This window comes from Mauremys reevesii, linkage group 12 (genome assembly GCF_016161935.1).
Source record: "Mauremys reevesii isolate NIE-2019 linkage group 12, ASM1616193v1, whole genome shotgun sequence".
Taxonomy (NCBI): domain Eukaryota; kingdom Metazoa; phylum Chordata; order Testudines; family Geoemydidae; genus Mauremys; species Mauremys reevesii.
In genome coordinates, this window is record NC_052634.1 from 45,469,978 (window position 1) to 45,487,513 (window position 17,536).

Genomic DNA, 17,536 nt, shown 5'->3' on the forward strand with positions numbered 1-17,536 from the left:
AACACGAGGTAGGCTCTGGGGGCGCTAGGCAGCGCTGTGTGTGTGGCTGTCAGGGGAAAGAGCTGAGGTTCCCGACTCGACCTGCCATTGACTCGCGTGGCTCTGCGCGCCGTCAGCCGGGGCGGGGCGGGCCAGGCCGCGGACGTGACTCAGGCTTGGGCCGTATAGCCGTGCTTTCCTGATGAGGCATGAGGCAGGCCAAGAGCTTTGCACAGCGTACAGGGAAGTGGGAGGGAGGTGTCTTTGAGCCGGCCTGTCTCCTCCGCTTCTCCCTTGCCGCTTGGGCGGAGGCGGGAAGGGAGCGAAATGTTCCCGGCTGAAAGTTTTTGTGCTCGGCTTTGAGGATTAAGCCTGAGCCTCCGGCACGGCTGCTGCCAGATGGGTTTCTGAATGGCATCCAGCCTGCTCTTTGGACCACCAGCTGAAAGCACTGAGGCCAAGAGGCAGCAAAATGGGACCTTTGAGGCTCCCCCCACAGGCCTCAGGGAAGCAAGGAAGTAGCACAGGCTTAGCGTCGTCCCTGGGTGGGCTTGAACCACCATCCTTTCGGTTAACAGCCGAACGCGCTGACCCATTGCGCCACAGAGACATGAAGGGGCAAGGCTGTATTGAGCACAAAAGCCCGGAATCAGCTCAGGGTACGGTATAGCACATGCATGCAGTGGTTAGCCAAGCAACAGCAAGGAACTGGACTGCTATGGAAGGAAAGTTCTGTGGGAAGGAACCGAAAAGAGCACCGGGGCTGTGGTACAGCGCTCGCATACACTTTCTTTGGCCTGTTTTGCTGGAAAAGTTAGCAGAGCGAGATTGTTAGTCACAGGTCAGTGGGTGTGTTTATGCAAATCCTGGACTCTTGGACGGGGGCAGGGGGGGCACATGACTTCTGTGGCACATGCACCACCTCTGCAACTAACGTTTGCTACCTCACTCCCTAACAACACACCTTTTACCTCTCAGGGCCAAAATACACCCTGAAAGAAATCTAACGGCATAAGCTTAGGGTGAGCAACTGCAGCACTAACAACAATTTGAAGAGATTCAAAACCGCCTCTGCCTCTGTCTTTCCACACCAGGGACAGCAGAAAGGACATCAGCAGCACCTGCAAGAGACCAACAAACATCCATTTCTACCTCCCTCCACGCGCTGCCGTTAGGAACCCCTACCCCTTAATGGTGAGTACTTTTCAGGCGAGGGTGACGCTCTCAGGCCTCAAATGCCAGGTACAGTTACTCTGTCCTTGATCCAAAATCAACAGGAAAATACACTGGATTACTCCTGCCCCAATAACAAAGAGACTGGGGATCCCGCAGCAGCTGAAATGACCGTTTGGACAAGCACTCCCATCATGCAATCCGGGGTGGGTGTTACCATGCAAATGACATCAGCCCCAAAGGCCTTGACGACAGATCACCAACAGATGGCAGGGTTGACTTCATACTGACCCTGCTTCAACTAGATTGTGGCAAAGATTCCCAAACACGAACGTTAAAACTCACCTAACGCGGGTCAATCCATCCTCATCGTCGTAACGCTCGTTATACTCCACACCCGAACGTAGCCCTCATATGGACAACATACCCTCCTAACTCAGTGGCTGTACGTTAACCTTTTACCCCCAGTCAGGGCTACTGTAGATTATGTATTCCTTACGCCAACCCATTTTAAACCGAACTTTGCACCTTGGGTAAGCTGTACGTTGTTCCCTGAGCACCAGAAACTTCTATGCGAAACTCTGTCCCGTACACTTTTTTTCTTTGAACTTCATCTTAATAAAATGCTGACTTTTGTTCAAGATCGGCTCCTCTTCCTTTGCAAGGCGTGTGCGTTCGCTCCGCGTTTTACTCTGCTAATACGGGCGATTGAGCCAGAGGTGCTTGCCTGCTGCAGACATGGATCCAAGGCTGAACCTCGTCCCCCACAAGCGTAACTGAAAACAGTTTAAGAAGTGCTCCCGTCTCTGGCACTCAGCTACCCAGCTCCCAATGGGGTCCAAACCCCAAATAGATCCTTTTACCCTGTAGAAGCTGTAAAATCCTGAGACCAGGGCAGCTGCCTGGCAGCCTGCGCATCTGCCTGCCAGAGCGAGGGCGTGTAAGGCACTAATCCGGATAGTGGCAGCTAGGTGGCAGGGGGAGAGTGTGCAGAAGCAGCAGAGTGGCGCAGCGGGAGCGTGCTGGGCCCATAACCCAGAGGTCGATGGATCGAAACCATCCTCTGCTACGTGTGCGCTTGTTTCTTTTCCTCTGGGCCTTCAAACGAGCGGGTGACTAGCAGAGCCCCAGAGCCTAGGCCATGAGGCAAGAGGTGGCTGAGGCAAAGTGGCGGCCTGCCAGGGAGCTCCCAGGCATCTCTGGCTGCCAGGGCTGAAGGCAAGAGGCAGGCCTGGGCGTGGCCAGGGCCTCCTGTCCCGGAATGAGGCTGCAGTGCTTCCTGGTCCCCTTTTCCCACCCACACCGGCAGGCGGCTGCTGCGGGAGAACACGAGGGAGGCTCTGGGGGCGCTAGGCAGCGCTGTGTGTGTGGCTGTCAGGGGAAAGAGCCGAGGCTCCCGACTCGACCTGCCATTGACTCGCGTGGCTCTGCGCGCCGTCAGCCGGGGCGGGGCGGGCCAGGCCGCGGACGTGACTCAGGCTTGGGCCGTATGGCCGTGCTTTCCTGATGAGGCATGAGGCAGGCCAAGAGCTTTGCACAGCGTACAGGGAAGTGGGAGGAGGTGTCTTTGAGCCGGCCTGTCTCCTCCGCTTCTCCCTTGCCGCTTGGGCGGAGGCGGGAAGGGGCGAAATGTTCCCGGCTGAAAGTTTTTGTGCTCGGCTTTGAGGATTAAGCCTGAGCCTCCGCACGGCTGCTGCCAGATGGGTTTCTGAATGGCATCCAGCCTGCTCTTTGGACCACCAGCTGAAAGCACTGAGGCCAAGAGGCAGCAAAATGGGACCTTTGAGGCTCCCCCCACAGGCCTCAGGGAAGCAAGGAAGTAGCACAGGCTTAGCGTCGTCCCTGGGTGGGCTTGAACCACCACCCTTTCGGTTAACAGCCGAACGCGCTGACCCATTGCGCCACAGAGACATGGAGGGGCAAGGCTGTATTGAGCACAAAAGCCCGGAATCAGCTCAGGGTACGGTATAGCACATGCATGCAGTGGTTAGCCAAGCAACAGCAAGGAACTGGACTGCTATGGAAGGAAAGTTCTGTGGGAAGGAACCGAAAAGAGCACCGGGGCTGTGGTACAGCGCTCGCATACACTTTCTTTGGCCTGTTTTGCTGGAAAAGTTAGCAGAGCGAGATTGTTAGTCACAGGTCAGTGGGTGGGTTCATGCAAATCCTGGACTCTTGGACGGGGGCAGGGGGGGGAACAACTTCTGTGGCACACGCACCATCTCTGCAACCAACATTTGCTACCTCACTCCATAACACTACCCCCAGAGCAGCCTTTTTGCCTCTCAGGGCCAAAATATACCATGAAAGAGATCACATGGCATAAGCTTAGGGCAAGTGATTTTAACACTGCAGCACTAACAACAATTCTAAAAAATTTAAAATTGCCTCTGTCGTTCCACACCTGGAATAGCAAATGTAAGAACAAAACATACATCCATTTCTATCTCCCACAACTTTTTGCCATTTGGAACCCAGACCCCTTAATGGTGAGTACTTTTCAGGCGAGGGTTAAGCTCTCAGGCCTCAAATGCCAGGTACAGTTACTCTGTCGTTGATGCAAACTAAACAGGAAAATACACTTGATTACCCCTGCTTCCTCTCCCACAATGCTCTGCTCGCACACATGCTCACGTGCCTCTGGCCCTCCAGTCAGGTCCCTCCCGCTGCCTGCCTGCCTGGCCCGGTGCACTCCCCTGGCCAGCCCGGGCTCTTCGGCGCTGAGAGCCCGGCTGCCAGCCCCACCAGGGGCCCTTGCCGAAGTGCCGCCTGGTCCCTGCTGGGGCCTCTGCTGGGCCCGCTGTCCGCGGCAGGCGGGCGGGCGGCTGCATCAGGGGCTGCAGCCCAGCTCAGAAAGGAGGGGGCCGGACAAAGCTGGAACCTGATTTCAAGAACACTTCAGTGATGCCCGAGAGTCCTAGCCAGGTCCAGTCCCAGGAATGATCAAACCTGAGATTTAAATCAGTTCAATTAAATGCTCTGCCGGTGCCCCTGACTCCCTGCCCGCAGCCCCTGCTATCCCAGCGCTGAGCTACCAGTCAGCGCTCTGCCTGTGCCTCTCACTCCCAGACCACAGCTCTGGCTTGTCGCTGGGGCACTGGGCAATGCGGTGGAAGTGCGCTATACACAGCCAGTCCGGATTCTGCGGAGTTTCCTTTCTCTGAGCAGGCTGTCTGCAGGGCAAGAAGCTTATGAAGCTTCAACCTTCCTAGGTCTGACCCTTGAGCATTCAGTATCCCTGTCTCACCAGCCGCATCCTGCTGTGCGACTGCACATGGCTAAGCAAAGAGAATAAACCCCAAATCCCCCCTGTGCTTTGGGAGCCAGGTTTGCTGTGGGAATTCTGTAGTTCAGATGACTTCACACCTGGGCATTGTGATTCTCTGGCATTAGGGCATTACTGTGCTGATGGCTGAGTGATTAAGGCGTTGAGTCAAAATCCAATAGGGTTCCCCTGCGCAGGTTGGAATCTTGCTCACAACGAGGCCTGTGTTTTAGCCAGTCTCTCACCGGGACAATACCTCTGTACAACCCCCTGAGACACTCTCAATTCTCTCCCCACCCCAAGTAAATCCTGTTCTGCTCCTTTCATAGAGATCCCTGGGACACCACCTCACACGGTGTCCCTGAGGGGTCAGGCAAACTCTCAGCACCTGAACCATCTGCTACTCACCTGGTGACCTATAGATCAGCCATAGCCCTGGTTCTGCTCCTCTCTCTAGAGTGCAAAAGGAGCCAAGTCAGCGACTCCATGGGAGCCATTTCCCACAGGAAGTGCATTGAGTGCCCCTGTGGTGCTGGGGGGCTGGTGCTGCTGCTGCCTGTGGGGCTGGCAGGGGGGCTGATGTCTGCACAGACTCTCAGCTGCCAGGCCGGAGGGGGCACTGGGGACCTTACCAGACTGGCTCAGTGAAGACGGGGCTTGACAGAGCAATACAGATGCTCTCCAGAGCACGGGCAGCATCCGCCCATGCAGCCAGGCAATGAGCATTTCTCACAGCCTGGAGCCGAGGGGAGGCGGCAGCTGCTGTTCCAGCTCCTCGGGGACAGGCCCTGTCAGCCAACAGCCACTTCTTACTCCCCACAGCTAAGGGCGTCGGGTTCCTCCGGTGGGGGTGTGGAGCAGCCGTTCGTTTTCCTGTTCGCACTCCTCTGCGGTGTGAAAATTGGGGAAGGGAGGCAGAAGCTCCACTTCCCTCCCGAAATGACGCCCAGTGGGGGAAGCCAGGACAATAGGCTGGGGCGGCAAGTGGTGGCCAGACTCTTGCTGCCAGGGTCTAGTCTAGCTCTGGGTCCAGCTCAACTTCCTGCCTGTGCCACTGGCCCCCAGTCCCCTTCCACCACCAGGTCAACCCGGGCACTAGGGCAGGAACAGGGTGAGGCAGCAAGTCAAGTCAAGCTGAGCAAGGCAGGCAAAAGCGAGTCTTGTCTTCATGGGCCACTCACAATGACGTCCTTTTTGTGTGCAACGGCTGCAAAAACCTCCCGGAAAGAGAAGCAACAGGCCAAAATGCTCCTACATAGCTGCCAAAGTAGCTCAGTTGGGAGCGTATTGGGCTGAAGATCTAAAGGCTGTTTGTTCAATCCCAGACTTCAGCAGGTCCTTTCATCCCTTTTTGTACAATGGTGGTTTGTCTTCTGGGAGCACAGGGGTGCCTGCACTCCAAGGTGAGTCTCTGAGCTTGGGCTCTGCAATAGGAAAAAAAAAAACTGTGTGCTGCTGGCCTCACCTTTTCCAATGAGGGATGGGAGCTGTCTCTCCTACATGAGGTATTGGTGGACCCAATATGGCAGGAAGAGAGTGAGGCAGGGTGGCCCTCAGGAATGGTGCCAGAGATGGTGCTGGGCAGGGATTGGGGATGAAAAGTCCTCTGTGCAGCTGAGCAAGGGCAGTGCCCTGGAAGGGGCATCTGTGAAAATGGCCATTTGGAAGGTGGAAGGGATTTGGGGGCCCAGGAGGAGGCACTTGATGTTCATTGCCTTGGAGCAGCTGGGCTTGGACATGGTGGGTGTTCAGGAAATGCACATTAACAAGTCTAGGGTAGCTTGATGGGCAGAGGGTGATTGGTGGAAGGGCCCATCTCTCTGGTCCTCCAGGCCAGTGAAGAATGATGGGGTTGGAGTCTTGTTCTTCACATTCATGGTGCGAGTACAGAAGGTGCTGGAGCTCCAACCAGGGAGGGCATTACTGGTTGGCTTTGTGCTCTGTAGCACTGGTTATGGCTATATTAGTGTGTATGGTCCCCAGTTAAGGCGTGAAAGGAAAGTTCTATGAAGGAACTGGCTCCCTTCCTCTAGACTGTTTGGTGTTGAGCAGGATTTCAATTCCCTGACCCAGGGCAGAGGATATTGGAAGCTGAACATCCAGAGCTTGCAAGATAAAGGAGCAGAGGGGGAGGCCTGGTGGTGTTGGCAGAACGGAAAAGCATCAGAGGGGGATTGGTGGGAGTCGGTGAGGGAGGAGTTGGCGGCTTTGTTGTGGCAGTCGGGCAAACACCACAACATTTAAGAAACCAATGGTGCCAAGTCCTGCAGCGTCGCCTGTGGGATTTCCACAAGAGCATCCAGGCAGGGGAGCCAGTCAGCGTGTGACTGTACGACCGGATCAAGTGACAGTTGCCCGAGTTCCAGGAGATTAGGCTGCAGCTGGCTGATATGAGCGGGAGCACTGAGTGAAGGGAGGGTGGCCTCCTGACATTTTGTGGCCTGCAGGGAATGGAGACAAAGCAGGGGGATGCAGGGACTCAGGGCAGGACCCAGAGATCTGGTAGAGCAGGACTACAGTCGCTGGAGGAGGAGAGAGAGTCCTGCGAGAGGAAGCCGCTGGTGGGAAGCAATAAGTGCAGAGTGCAAACCAGCCAGCTGAGAGTCACAGGGGTCTAGAAAATGAAACAGCAGCTGGTCCCATGGTGTAATGGGCAGCACTCAGAGCTCTGAATCCTGGAATCTGAGTTCAAATCTCAGTAGGACCTGCTGGAGATATGTTAGCTTGCTGCAAAGCCCTGGAGCTCAATGTGCTTGGCTACCCTCTCTCAGGGTGAACTAGAGTGAATTTTTTCCCTCCTGCTGGGTGACTGATGGCCACTGGAGATAGGTATTTGGTCTGGCTGGTTCAATGGGCTGGCGGCTATAGGTTGGGGTCCTAGAACTTAACAGTCTGGCTAGAGAGTCCTGTGGTTTGACCATATGGTTGTTTCTCACTGCTTCACCTGAAGTCCTCAACTTTGGTCCCTGCAGCTGCCACACTTTTCCTCTTGCCCACATGGCATTTAAAGGAAGGAGTTCCAGGGCCAGGCTTCATAGTCAGGTCTAGGCAGGAGGGAGGAAGAGTCCCACGCTGGAGCCCAGCACACCTCTCCTCCTCTGGGCACCTGCAGCAGAGGCAGCTGGTGCTGACAGCTCCAAGGGAAGGCTTAAAAGCCACAGAGCAACCAAGGGCAGGGCAAGAGGAAGGCAGGAGCATGCCTATGCGCGGCCAGCAGACAGCCACAAAGACACCCGGCCAACCTGCTCCCTGCCATGCCAACCCCCCACTGAAGGCCACTCACAGACCAGCATTCGGTCTGCGGCCAGCATCACAAGGTGGTTGGAAAGCAGGGCCAGCCCCCGAGTGGGGCCTCTGACCGTTCCCACTCAAGGGGCTCCTTTTGGCGGTGGGGCAGGAGATATTTCCCCCAAGAGGCTCTTTCCCAGCTGCTGAGAAGCACAGAAGTACCCGGTGTGTTTGCTCTTGCGGTGAAAGGGGTTAATACGTTTAGGCGGCCTGGCTAGCTCAGCTGGCAGCACCTCTGGCTCTTACTCTGAAGGTTGAAGTTACAATTCCCTGTTTGGGTGCTTGGGGCTCCTCTTCAACAATACAACACACAATGTGCCTAAGCCCCCACCCAGTAACCTGGGGAAACTAACCCTGGCCACTGGATGCCTCTAAGAGATGATACTTTCCCCACTCACAACCACTGAGTGCAGAAAAGAAACTTTAACAAAAGGAGGAAAATCACCTTGTATTAACTTGGGAAAACACCACAATCAGGATTCATAACACAACACTATGAGCAAAACACCCACCCACAGTGCACTGGGCAGTGGCCTTTGGCCTCGGGCTCTTAAATCAAGACCCCAGAAGCTCTGTGGATGTGCCCCTCCCTTCACTGCACCTCACCGACAGCTGCTGTCCTGGGTCAATGAAAACCCAGAGTTCACCTCTCACCTCCTGGGGGGAAAGCCCCTTTCTCCCTCCGCTGTCTGGCCACATTGCCGGTCACTTGCCGTTCCCCCCTGTCACTGCTCTGCTGGCCACCCTCTCTGCTCTGGGATGTCTTGTGGTCCCACCAGGAGCGGAACAGGCTCCCTAAAAGCAGGGCCGCCCAGAGGATTCAGGGGTCTGGGGCAAAGCGGGGGAGCGGACATAAAAAAAAGGCGCCACCTGCTGCGACTCTTGTACTCACTGGGCGGCGTCCAAGTCATCAGTAGCAGCGGGTCCTTCACTCGCTCTGCGTCTTCGGCAGCACTGAAGGACCCACCACAGAAGTGCATCCGAAGACCCGGAGTGCTGCCAGGGAAAGGATTCTTGGCCAGGGTTTGTGGGGCCCCTGCGGGGCCCAGGGCCTTGGGCAAATTGCCCCACTTGCCCCCCCAGGAAGGCCCTGCCTAAAAGTAGCGGCCACCAGAGCCCAAACAGTAGCCCCACCCCTTCCACTCGAGGCCACGCCCTTACCCCACCCCTTCTCCCCGAGGCCCCACTCCTGCGCTGCCTCAGCCCCTCCTCCAGCTCACTGGTCTCCGTCCCCTCCCCCCATCATTAGCCCTTACTGTCATTACAAAGTGGTAAGGCAGAGCCCTCCCATTTTTAAAAGTCCTGGAGTGTTGTTCCCCCCTGTTCAAGCACCCCTGGGGCCCTGCACTTCACACAGCTCTCCCTGATTTCAGCTGTTAGTGAGGGAGCCTCCCTGCTAGCGCAGACTGGGCAGTTTGTTGCATGAGAGACACTGTCCCAAAGCAGGACTAATACTTAGAGCTGGTCATCAGTGATTTCAGATCTGTTGGTCTGCAGCAAGACTCTCCATTGAGTCTTAACCAGCTCTGTTATTACACAGGGAAGAACAAAAGGGTCAAATGGGGCCTGGAACCCTTTAGAAGAATCCACCCCACCAAGTACCAACACTTGTCGCTACCTGCTCTCAGCTCCACTGAGAATGTTTTGGGGTCACTCCTTGGCTTTATCAGCCTAGGGGGTCTCAGAAAACACTGATTGACAGGTGCTACAGTGGCACACTTGGTTAGCATGCAATACTGAGAGGAGCTATGCTGAGATTGTGAGTTCAGACCTCACCTATAGCACTGGTTTTCATTAACAACATGGCATCACCCTCTCATTTGGCCCTGTGGAATGTAGAACTCCAACCCAGGGAACCCTGAGAAGGAAAGGAGTCAATAATGCCCCCTTCCATTATTACCTCCTCTCCAGAGCTCAGGTCAGAATCTACAATCCTTTCTTCCCCCAGCCCCTGTGCCAGGATCCCTCAAGCAGAGCCTAGAGTCCACCATGGCATCTGTGCTATTGAGAAACACTAATTACCACAATCTAGTTGAAACAGGGTCAGTATGAAGTCTACCCTGCCATCTGTTGTCAAGGCCTTTTGGGGCTGATGTCATTTGCATGGTTACACCCACCCCGGATTGCATGATGGGATTGCTTGTCCAAATGGCCATTTCAGTTGCTGCGGCATCCCCAGTCTCTTTCTTATTGCAGCAGGAGTAATCCAGTGTATTTTCCTGTTGATTTTGGATCAAGGACAGAGTAACTGTACCTGGCATTTGAGGCCTGGGAGTGTCACCCTCGCCTCAAAAGTACTCACCGATAAGGGGTATGGGTTCCTAATGGCAAAACATGGTGGGTAGAAATGGATTGTGGGTGTGGGTGTGGGTGTGGGTGTGGGTGTGGGTGTGGGTGTGGGTGTGGGTGTGTCAGAGTCAGAGTCAGAGTCAGAGTCAGAGTCAGTCATAGTTTGGTTGATGTCCTTTCTGGTGTAAAAAGACAGACAGTTTTGAATCTCTTAAAATTGTTGTTGGTGTTGCAGTTCCTCATCATAAGCTTATGCCATTAGATTTTTTTTCACAGTGTATTTTGGTCCTTAGAGGTAAAAGGTTGCTCTGTGTGTGGTGTTACAGAGTGAAATAGCAAATGTTAGTTACAAAGTTGGTGCATGTCCTGCAAAAGTCATGTGCCCCCACCACCGTGGTTCTGGTTGCAGTCAGGGTCTTCTCTTGTTAGAAAGGAGATGAAGCCTCTTCTGGTAAACTAGCATTTCACACTTGGTAATGCTTCTCTCCTGACTGGTGGCGGGGTTTAGTGCCAATGCTTATATATCACCTTACAACATGGGCTACGGCTATTATAGGTGAGAATAATGCATGCAGCAACTCACGAGCTTGTCAAACTCTAAACATGTTTTTATAAAGCTAATGCCTGTTTTAACAACACTAACAAACAGGTGAGCAAGACTAGTTTCCAGCCATGCGTTTGTCACTTTTCAGTAAGGCCTAGGGGCCTTGGCATGAGCTGGCACCTGGTCTGCCAGTGTCAGAAGAGGATCTGCCCTCTCTTATCCCCAGGTGTCTGTACTGGGAGCAGTACTGTTCAACTTATTCATAAATGATCTGGGGAAAGGGCTAAACAGTGAGGTGGCAAAATTTGCAGATGATACAAAATTGCTCAAGAGAGTTAAGTCCCAGGCAGACTGCCAAGAGCCACAAAGAGATCTCACAAAACTGGGTGACGGGACAACCGAATGGCAGATGAACATCGGTGCTCATAAGTGCAAAGTAATGCACATTGGCAAACATAATCCCAACTATCCCTATAAAATGATGGGGTCTAAATTAGCTGTTACCACTGAGAAAGAGATCTGGGAGTCATTCTGGATAGTTCTCTGAAAAAAATCCACTCAATGTGCAGCGGAGCGTTGGGAATCATTAAGAAAGGAACAGGTAATAAGACAGAAACTATCATATCGCCTCAATATCAGTCCATGGTACGCCCACATCTTGAATACTGCGTGCTGATGCGGTCGCCCCAACCTCAAAAAAGATATATGGGAATGGGAAAGAGTCAGAAACGGAAAACAAAGATGATGAGGGGATATGGACCAGCTTCCGTCTAAGAAGAGATTCATAAGATTGGGACTTTTCATCTTGGAAAAGAGACGACTAAAGGGGGATACGAGGGAGGTCTATAAAACCATGACTGGCGTGGAGCAAGTAAATAAGGAAGAGTTATTTACTCCTGCTCATAACACACGAACTAGGGGTCACCAAATGAAATTAATAGGCAGCAGCCTTATAACAAACAAAAGGAAGTCTTTCTTCACGCACCACACAGTCAACCTGTGGAACTCTTTGCCAGAGGATGTCGCGAAGGCCAAGACTGTAACAGGGATCAAAAAAGCACTAGATAAATTCATGGAGGATAGGTCCATCTATGGCGCGGGTCGGTGCGTGCTGAACAGTTAAGTCAAAACAGCTCCGTCCGTCAGAGGTGTGCAAAGGGGAAAACCCGCTCCTGGGCGACACGGCCACGCCGCCCTAACCCCCAGCGTAGCTAAGGGCATTCGGGGAGGCGGTGGGTGGGCCTAAAGTGACGGAAAGCCCTCCTCCAGCACGGGGTTGTGACAACCTAGTCTCCGTAGCACAGACAGGGTAGTTACCAAGAGACAGGAACAGACAGCGAAAGCCAAAGCGGCCCCAGGGCAGGGGGCGAGGCTGCCTGTTGGCTTAGGGGACCAGGTGGGACAGGCATTTTGGACAGGCCGTCCTCCCGTCAAAGGCTGAAGAGCCTGAGAAAGAGGGCCGGGCAAGAAACTACAAGCAGGCAAAGAAGCAGAGCAGGCAGGCAGGCAGCTCCCCTTAGAGCCAAAGAAGGCACCAGTCCAAGCCCCCCCAAAAACAGACTAGAAAGTAGACCAGCTGCAAAAGACCAGGGAAAACCAAGAACACAGAGAACCTTATAAGGCCTGAGTAAAGATTCAGAGCTGAGCTTTGCTTACAAGGAGGAATGACAAAGGTGCCCCAAAATACAGGGCCTGTGGAAAAGAGCATTCCCAAAGGTACAGAAAAAAACCCTGCTTTTGTTAGAGTCTGATTTGCCTAAGCAGCCCATTTTTGGTTTTCTATTGTTCTAACCAATTACTAGGGGAAAGCATGAACGCAGTCCCCCACTACCACAAATTATGCAATTAAGTTCCCCACATTTGGGGAAATCACAGGGGATCAGTACACCCATAGTGCAATGGATAAGCCTCATCCTGGGAAAACCACCTTTGTGATCATGGTATCTCCCCTCCTAGGTAAGTATGAGTTCCTCCTGCCTGGCCGCTGCCCGCCCTCACTCGCCCCGCACTTATAACACACGGGGCGGACCGACCGCCGGCCTCGCCCACACCGGCCCCCACTGCCGACAGCTGCCCCGACGCGTCCCCCGGAGCCCCTCCCTTCCCCACGCTGAGCTCCTGGTGCCAAAGTCGGGCCCTGCCTGGCAGCCTGCGTCCGCTCCCACAATGCTCTGCTCGCACACAGACCTGCATACCCGCTCCCACGGCTCCACCCCTCCGCTCGGGCCCCTCCCGCTGCCCGCCCGGGCCGCCGCTCTTGCCTGCCCTGTAGTGGTAGCCGGGTCCCGTCCCAGGAAGCCAGGCCATCAGAGAGACGACGTGGCCCACCTGCTGCTGGGGAAAGAGCGCAGCTTGCATTTTGCTTCTCTCTCTCTCGCTCTCTCCCCACCGGAAGTTGGTCCAATACAAGAATGACCTCCCCTGCCTTGTCTCATGTCAGTTTCTCCTCAGGGCAGAAGGTTGGGCGTTGTCAGCCACTCTCCAGAAACTGGACGGCCACTCGATCCCTTTTGTTACCTGCCAAGTGAGGCTGAGTGCACTGGCAGGCAGCGCCGTTTGAAGAGGTGGAAGATTGGACAAATGACCGGGGAGGAGTATAAAAATATTGCTCAGGCACGCAGGAGTGAAATCAGGAAGGGCAACTCATGCTTGGAGTTGCAGCTAGCAAGAGATGTGAAGAGTAACAACAAGAAGGGTTTCTTCAGGGATGTTAGCAACAAGAAGAAAGTCAAGGAAAGTGTGGGCCCCTTGCTGAATGAGGGAGGCGACCTAGTGACAGAGGATGTGGAAAAAGCTAATGTACTCAATGCTTCCCCCCCTCCCCCTTCCCCGTCTTCATGAACAAAATCAGCTCCCAGACTGCTGCACTGGGCAGCACAGCATGGGGAGGAGGTGACCAGCCCTCTGTGGAGAAAGAAGTGCTTCGGGACTATTTAGAAAGCTGGATGAGCACAAATCCATGGGGCCGGATGTGCTGCATCCGAGGGTGCTAAAGGAGTTGGCAGTGCTGCAGGCTCCTTTGGTCAGTTCCCATGCAACCGTGTTGGGGGAAGGGCAGTGACAGCCTGAATTGTTCCTTATCCCGGCAGAGCCAGAGGACTGAAAGCAGCAACATCAAACCCCTGTGTAGCTCGCAGGAATGGACATAAACACTCCCTGGTATCTGAGGAGATGTTCAGCTTTGGTCAACTACAAGGCTAAAGGGAAAGAAGGTGGCGCCAGGTATAAAGAGTGAAACACGACACATCATAGTTATGCCCATGGTGGCTGCAAAATCTTTTGACGTACTTCTTCTTATCAGCAGTGTATTGTTTTCTCTGGAGCCTAGGCCTTGACCAAGAAATTTGTACTTTGCTAAAATAATCGACTGCCCCTGGTGAAGACAATGGTCTTGACACCCACTGGGGTGTCCCTACACAGGTACAAGTACTAACAACAGTGGCTTCCTTTTAGCCATAGATTTTAATCAGGGCAATAAATTGAAACAAACCCCTGTTAAATCATTTCTCAGCCCAAGTCCTTCACCCACATTCCCTAGAGCATTGGGCCACCATGTGGACGTTTCATTTCTGACCTCAGTTTCACACAGAGACAAAATTTCCTTTGCACAGATCCATGAACAGCAAAACCTCCCTGTGTCTCTGGTCTAAGACAGGGCATTCGATGCCAATGAACCTTTTTCTCCTGCAATGGCGACGGTCAGACAGAGGGGTCATGGCACCTGCATCCCTGTCAGGGAGATATTGGCTCCGCTCTTTCTTTCTGCTGCTGTTGTTAGTCCATGAAACATCAGGATAGAATGCAAGACTGAATTCACGCCAGCCCTCTAAATTTTCAGTGCCCCAGAGAAATCCTGCCCCCTGCTATTGGAACGATGTGCTGGAGATTTGACTAGGAAAGGGACTGTCTGAATTGTCAGAGTGGGGAATGAACAACAATCTACAGCAATGTCGTTCACACAAACACACTCTCATGCTGCTCCAGCCGGAAAGGAAATGGGCAGGAATTCTCGCTGTTCACCCAAGGACACACTTACACTGATGCGCAGCCGTGAGTGTGCTGGGGAAGCTGGTCTGAGCAAACAATTTGAAGTGACAATTCAGTGAGAACAAAATCATCATGCAGTGAAATGGACACATGTCAAGTAGTTGTGGCCGAGTGGTTAAGGTGATGAACTAGAAATCCATTGGGGTCTCCCTGCGCAGGTTCAAATCCTGCCAGCTGCGCAAGTGCTGAGTTGTTGTTGTTGTTGTTATTGTAGTCTTAGTGCCTGAGCATCCATAGTGCAAACTGGAGATAAATCTAGTTTCACTCTGTCTACACTTAAAACGCGGCTGTGGCACTGCTATAGCACTTTGGAGTAGACAGTGACTGGAGGGATTCTCCCATCCCTGTAATAGCTGCATGGACAGAACAATTCTTCCTTTTTTTTAGCACTATCTAACCCGGGCTTAGGTCACCTTAACTATATGGGTTTGTGGGAGGAGTCACACCCTGGGAGACATCGCTTTGCCAGTTCAGTGCCCAACGTACACCAGCCCTTAGATCCCTCTGGGTATTTCAATGCAGGCACTGACCTGTGAGAGGAAAACATCAGCTCACAAACACAGAGACTGAATTTCCCACATTTAATCTCGCTGCACTTTCCAGAAAGTCACAAAATTCAATTCATTCTTGCTAGGACAGAGAAAAAATAAGTGATACTAAGTTTTTGGCTTGATTAAATAAAATTAAGTGTTTAATTAATATAGTAAAAATCTGTACTGATTCCTCTAACTAACACCATAGCGTTAAATAGGAACAGAGACAAATCTTGTCAGTGACGACTAATTTCACAAATGATCTTCCCATTATTAATTTCCACATTGCCCCTATTGGAGGTCTGTGCATCTCCAGTGTCATTGCTCTGCGTTCACCTTCCCCTAGAATTGTTCTCGGACATTCGACTTCCTCTGCGGCATGGGGCTCGGGTCACTTGCTGGAGGATTCCCTGCACCTTGAGGTCTTTAAGCCACAATTTGAGGACTTCAATAACTCAGACATAGGTTAGGGGTTTGTTACAGGAGTGGGTGAGTGAGATTCTGTGGCCTGTATTGTGCAGGAGGTCAGACTAGATGATCAGAATGGTCCCGTCTGACCTTAAGTCTATGAATCTGAATCTAGTCCCAAATTTGGAAAACTGTGCAGTTCAGAATGTGAATAGTGACCCAGTCTCCTTCCTGCACCTGCTCTACATTGCTCCACAGCAGCTTCTCCCCCTGCAGAGTCACCCCAGCACTGCAGTGCAGCCCCCAGGGTTCAGCAGGGGCCCCTGGCAAGGACAGTGGGTGCAGTTAACAGCCCAGTGTGCCTGGCCCTGAGGCAGCTGTAGAAAAGCAACCCCCCGCCAGAAGTACAGAGACTGAATTCCTTAACTATAACATCATGACCCCTGTACAAAGCCACACGTGTCAATTGTATTTTCACAGGGAGATGCAAAAATCAAGTGACCAATTTTTAAGTTGAGTAAATAAAGTTGAGGAGATAGTTATTAACCTCCCAAAAATATACTAAAGATCCCTCAACATAACACCTGAAGGTGAAATATGAACAGAGACAAACCTTGTCAGCAAAGGCTCATTTTCCAAACAATCCTCAAAATGTTACTAATTCCCACCCCTCCTCCACAGGAGCTCTGTGCAGTGTCACTGTTCTGCAGGCAGCTTCCCATTAAATGCTGTTGTGGGACATTTCCAGGTCTGGGAATGTACCAAGGACAGAATTTGAAGAGCAAACCTGGCTCCCCGCACCAGGCGGGATTTGAGTGTTTTGTCCCTGTCACTTAGTCTTTATCAATAGTACAGACGCCAGGGGCAGGACTCAGGCTCTGCTTGAGGGATCCTGGCACAGGGGCTGGGGGAGAAAGGATGGTAGATTCTGACCTGGAGAGGAGGTAATAAGTGAAGGGCATTTTATTAGCCCCTCCTGAGGGTCCCCAGGGCTTGAATTTTACATTCCACAGGCCAAATGAGGGTGAAGCCACTTGGTTAATGAAAACCAGTGCTCCAGGTCAGGTTTGAACTCACAACCTCAGCATAGCTCCTCTCAGCACTGCCCTATAAGTACTGTGCGCTAACCAATTGCGCCACTGGAGCACCTGTTAATTATGATTCTCTGAGACTCCTAGGTTGATACAGGCGAGGGTGACCCCAAAACATTCTCAGTGGGGCTGAGAGCAGGTAGCAACAAGTGTTGTACTCGGTGGGGTGGATTCTTCTTAAGGGTTCCAGGCACCATTTGACCCTTTTGTTCTTCCCTGTGTAATAACAGAGCTGGTTAAGACTCAATGGAGAGCCTTGCTGAAGACCAACAGGTCTGAAATCACTGATAACCAGTTCTAAGCATTAGTCCTGCTTTGGGACAGTGTCTCTCATGCAAGAAACTGCCCAGTCTGCGCTAGCAGTGAGGCTCCCTCACTAACAGCTGAAATCAGGGAGAGCTGTGTGAAGTGCAGGGCCCCAAGGGGGGCCTGAACAGGGGGGAACAACACCCCAGGTGCCCAGAGGAGGAGAGGTGTGTTGGGCTCCCGCCTGGGACTCTGCCTCCCTCCTGCCTTTCCCTGACTGTGAAGCCTGGCCCTGGTCCTCCTTCCTCTAAATGCCATATGGGCAAGAGGAAGAGTGTGGCAGCTGCAGGGACCAAAGTTGTGGGCATCAGGTGAAGCAGCAAGAAACAACCATCCTGTCAACCCGCAGGACTCTCTAGCCAGACTGTTAAGTTCTAGGACCCCAACCGATAGCCGCCAGCCCATTGAACCAGCCAGACCAGAGACCTATCTCCAGTGGGCATCAGTCACCCAGCAGAAGAGAAAAACCTCACTCTAGTTGACCTTGACAGAAGGTAGCCAAACAAATTGAGCTCCAGTGCTTTGTAGCAAAGCAATGTATCTCCAGAAGGTCCCACTGAGATTTGAACTCAGATTCCAGGATTCAGAGGCCTGAGTGCTGCCCATTACACCA

At 52.9% G+C, this 17,536-nt stretch overlaps 5 non-coding genes across 5 annotated transcripts; 1 reads left to right on the plus strand and 4 right to left on the minus strand.

The window, feature by feature from the left end:
• Window positions 1-515: 515 nt before the first annotated feature.
• Window positions 516-589, minus strand: TRNAN-GUU. Its single transcript has one exon. It is a non-coding gene; the product is annotated as a tRNA-Asn (tRNA).
• Window positions 590-2,149: 1,560 nt separating this feature from the next.
• On the plus strand, window positions 2,150-2,221 carry TRNAM-CAU. Its single transcript has one exon. It is a non-coding gene; the product is annotated as a tRNA-Met (tRNA).
• Window positions 2,222-2,989: 768 nt separating this feature from the next.
• Window positions 2,990-3,063, minus strand: TRNAN-GUU. Its single transcript has one exon. It is a non-coding gene; the product is annotated as a tRNA-Asn (tRNA).
• A 9,274-nt stretch (window positions 3,064-12,337) lies between these two features.
• Window positions 12,338-12,502, minus strand: LOC120376285. The gene has a single exon (XR_005587183.1). It is a non-coding gene; the product is annotated as a U1 spliceosomal RNA (small nuclear RNA).
• Window positions 12,503-16,578: 4,076 nt separating this feature from the next.
• TRNAI-UAU lies at window positions 16,579-16,672 on the minus strand. The gene is made up of 2 exons: window positions 16,635-16,672; window positions 16,579-16,614 (listed from the first exon to the last, which is right to left on the minus strand). It is a non-coding gene; the product is annotated as a tRNA-Ile (tRNA).
• Window positions 16,673-17,536: the final 864 nt, after the last annotated feature.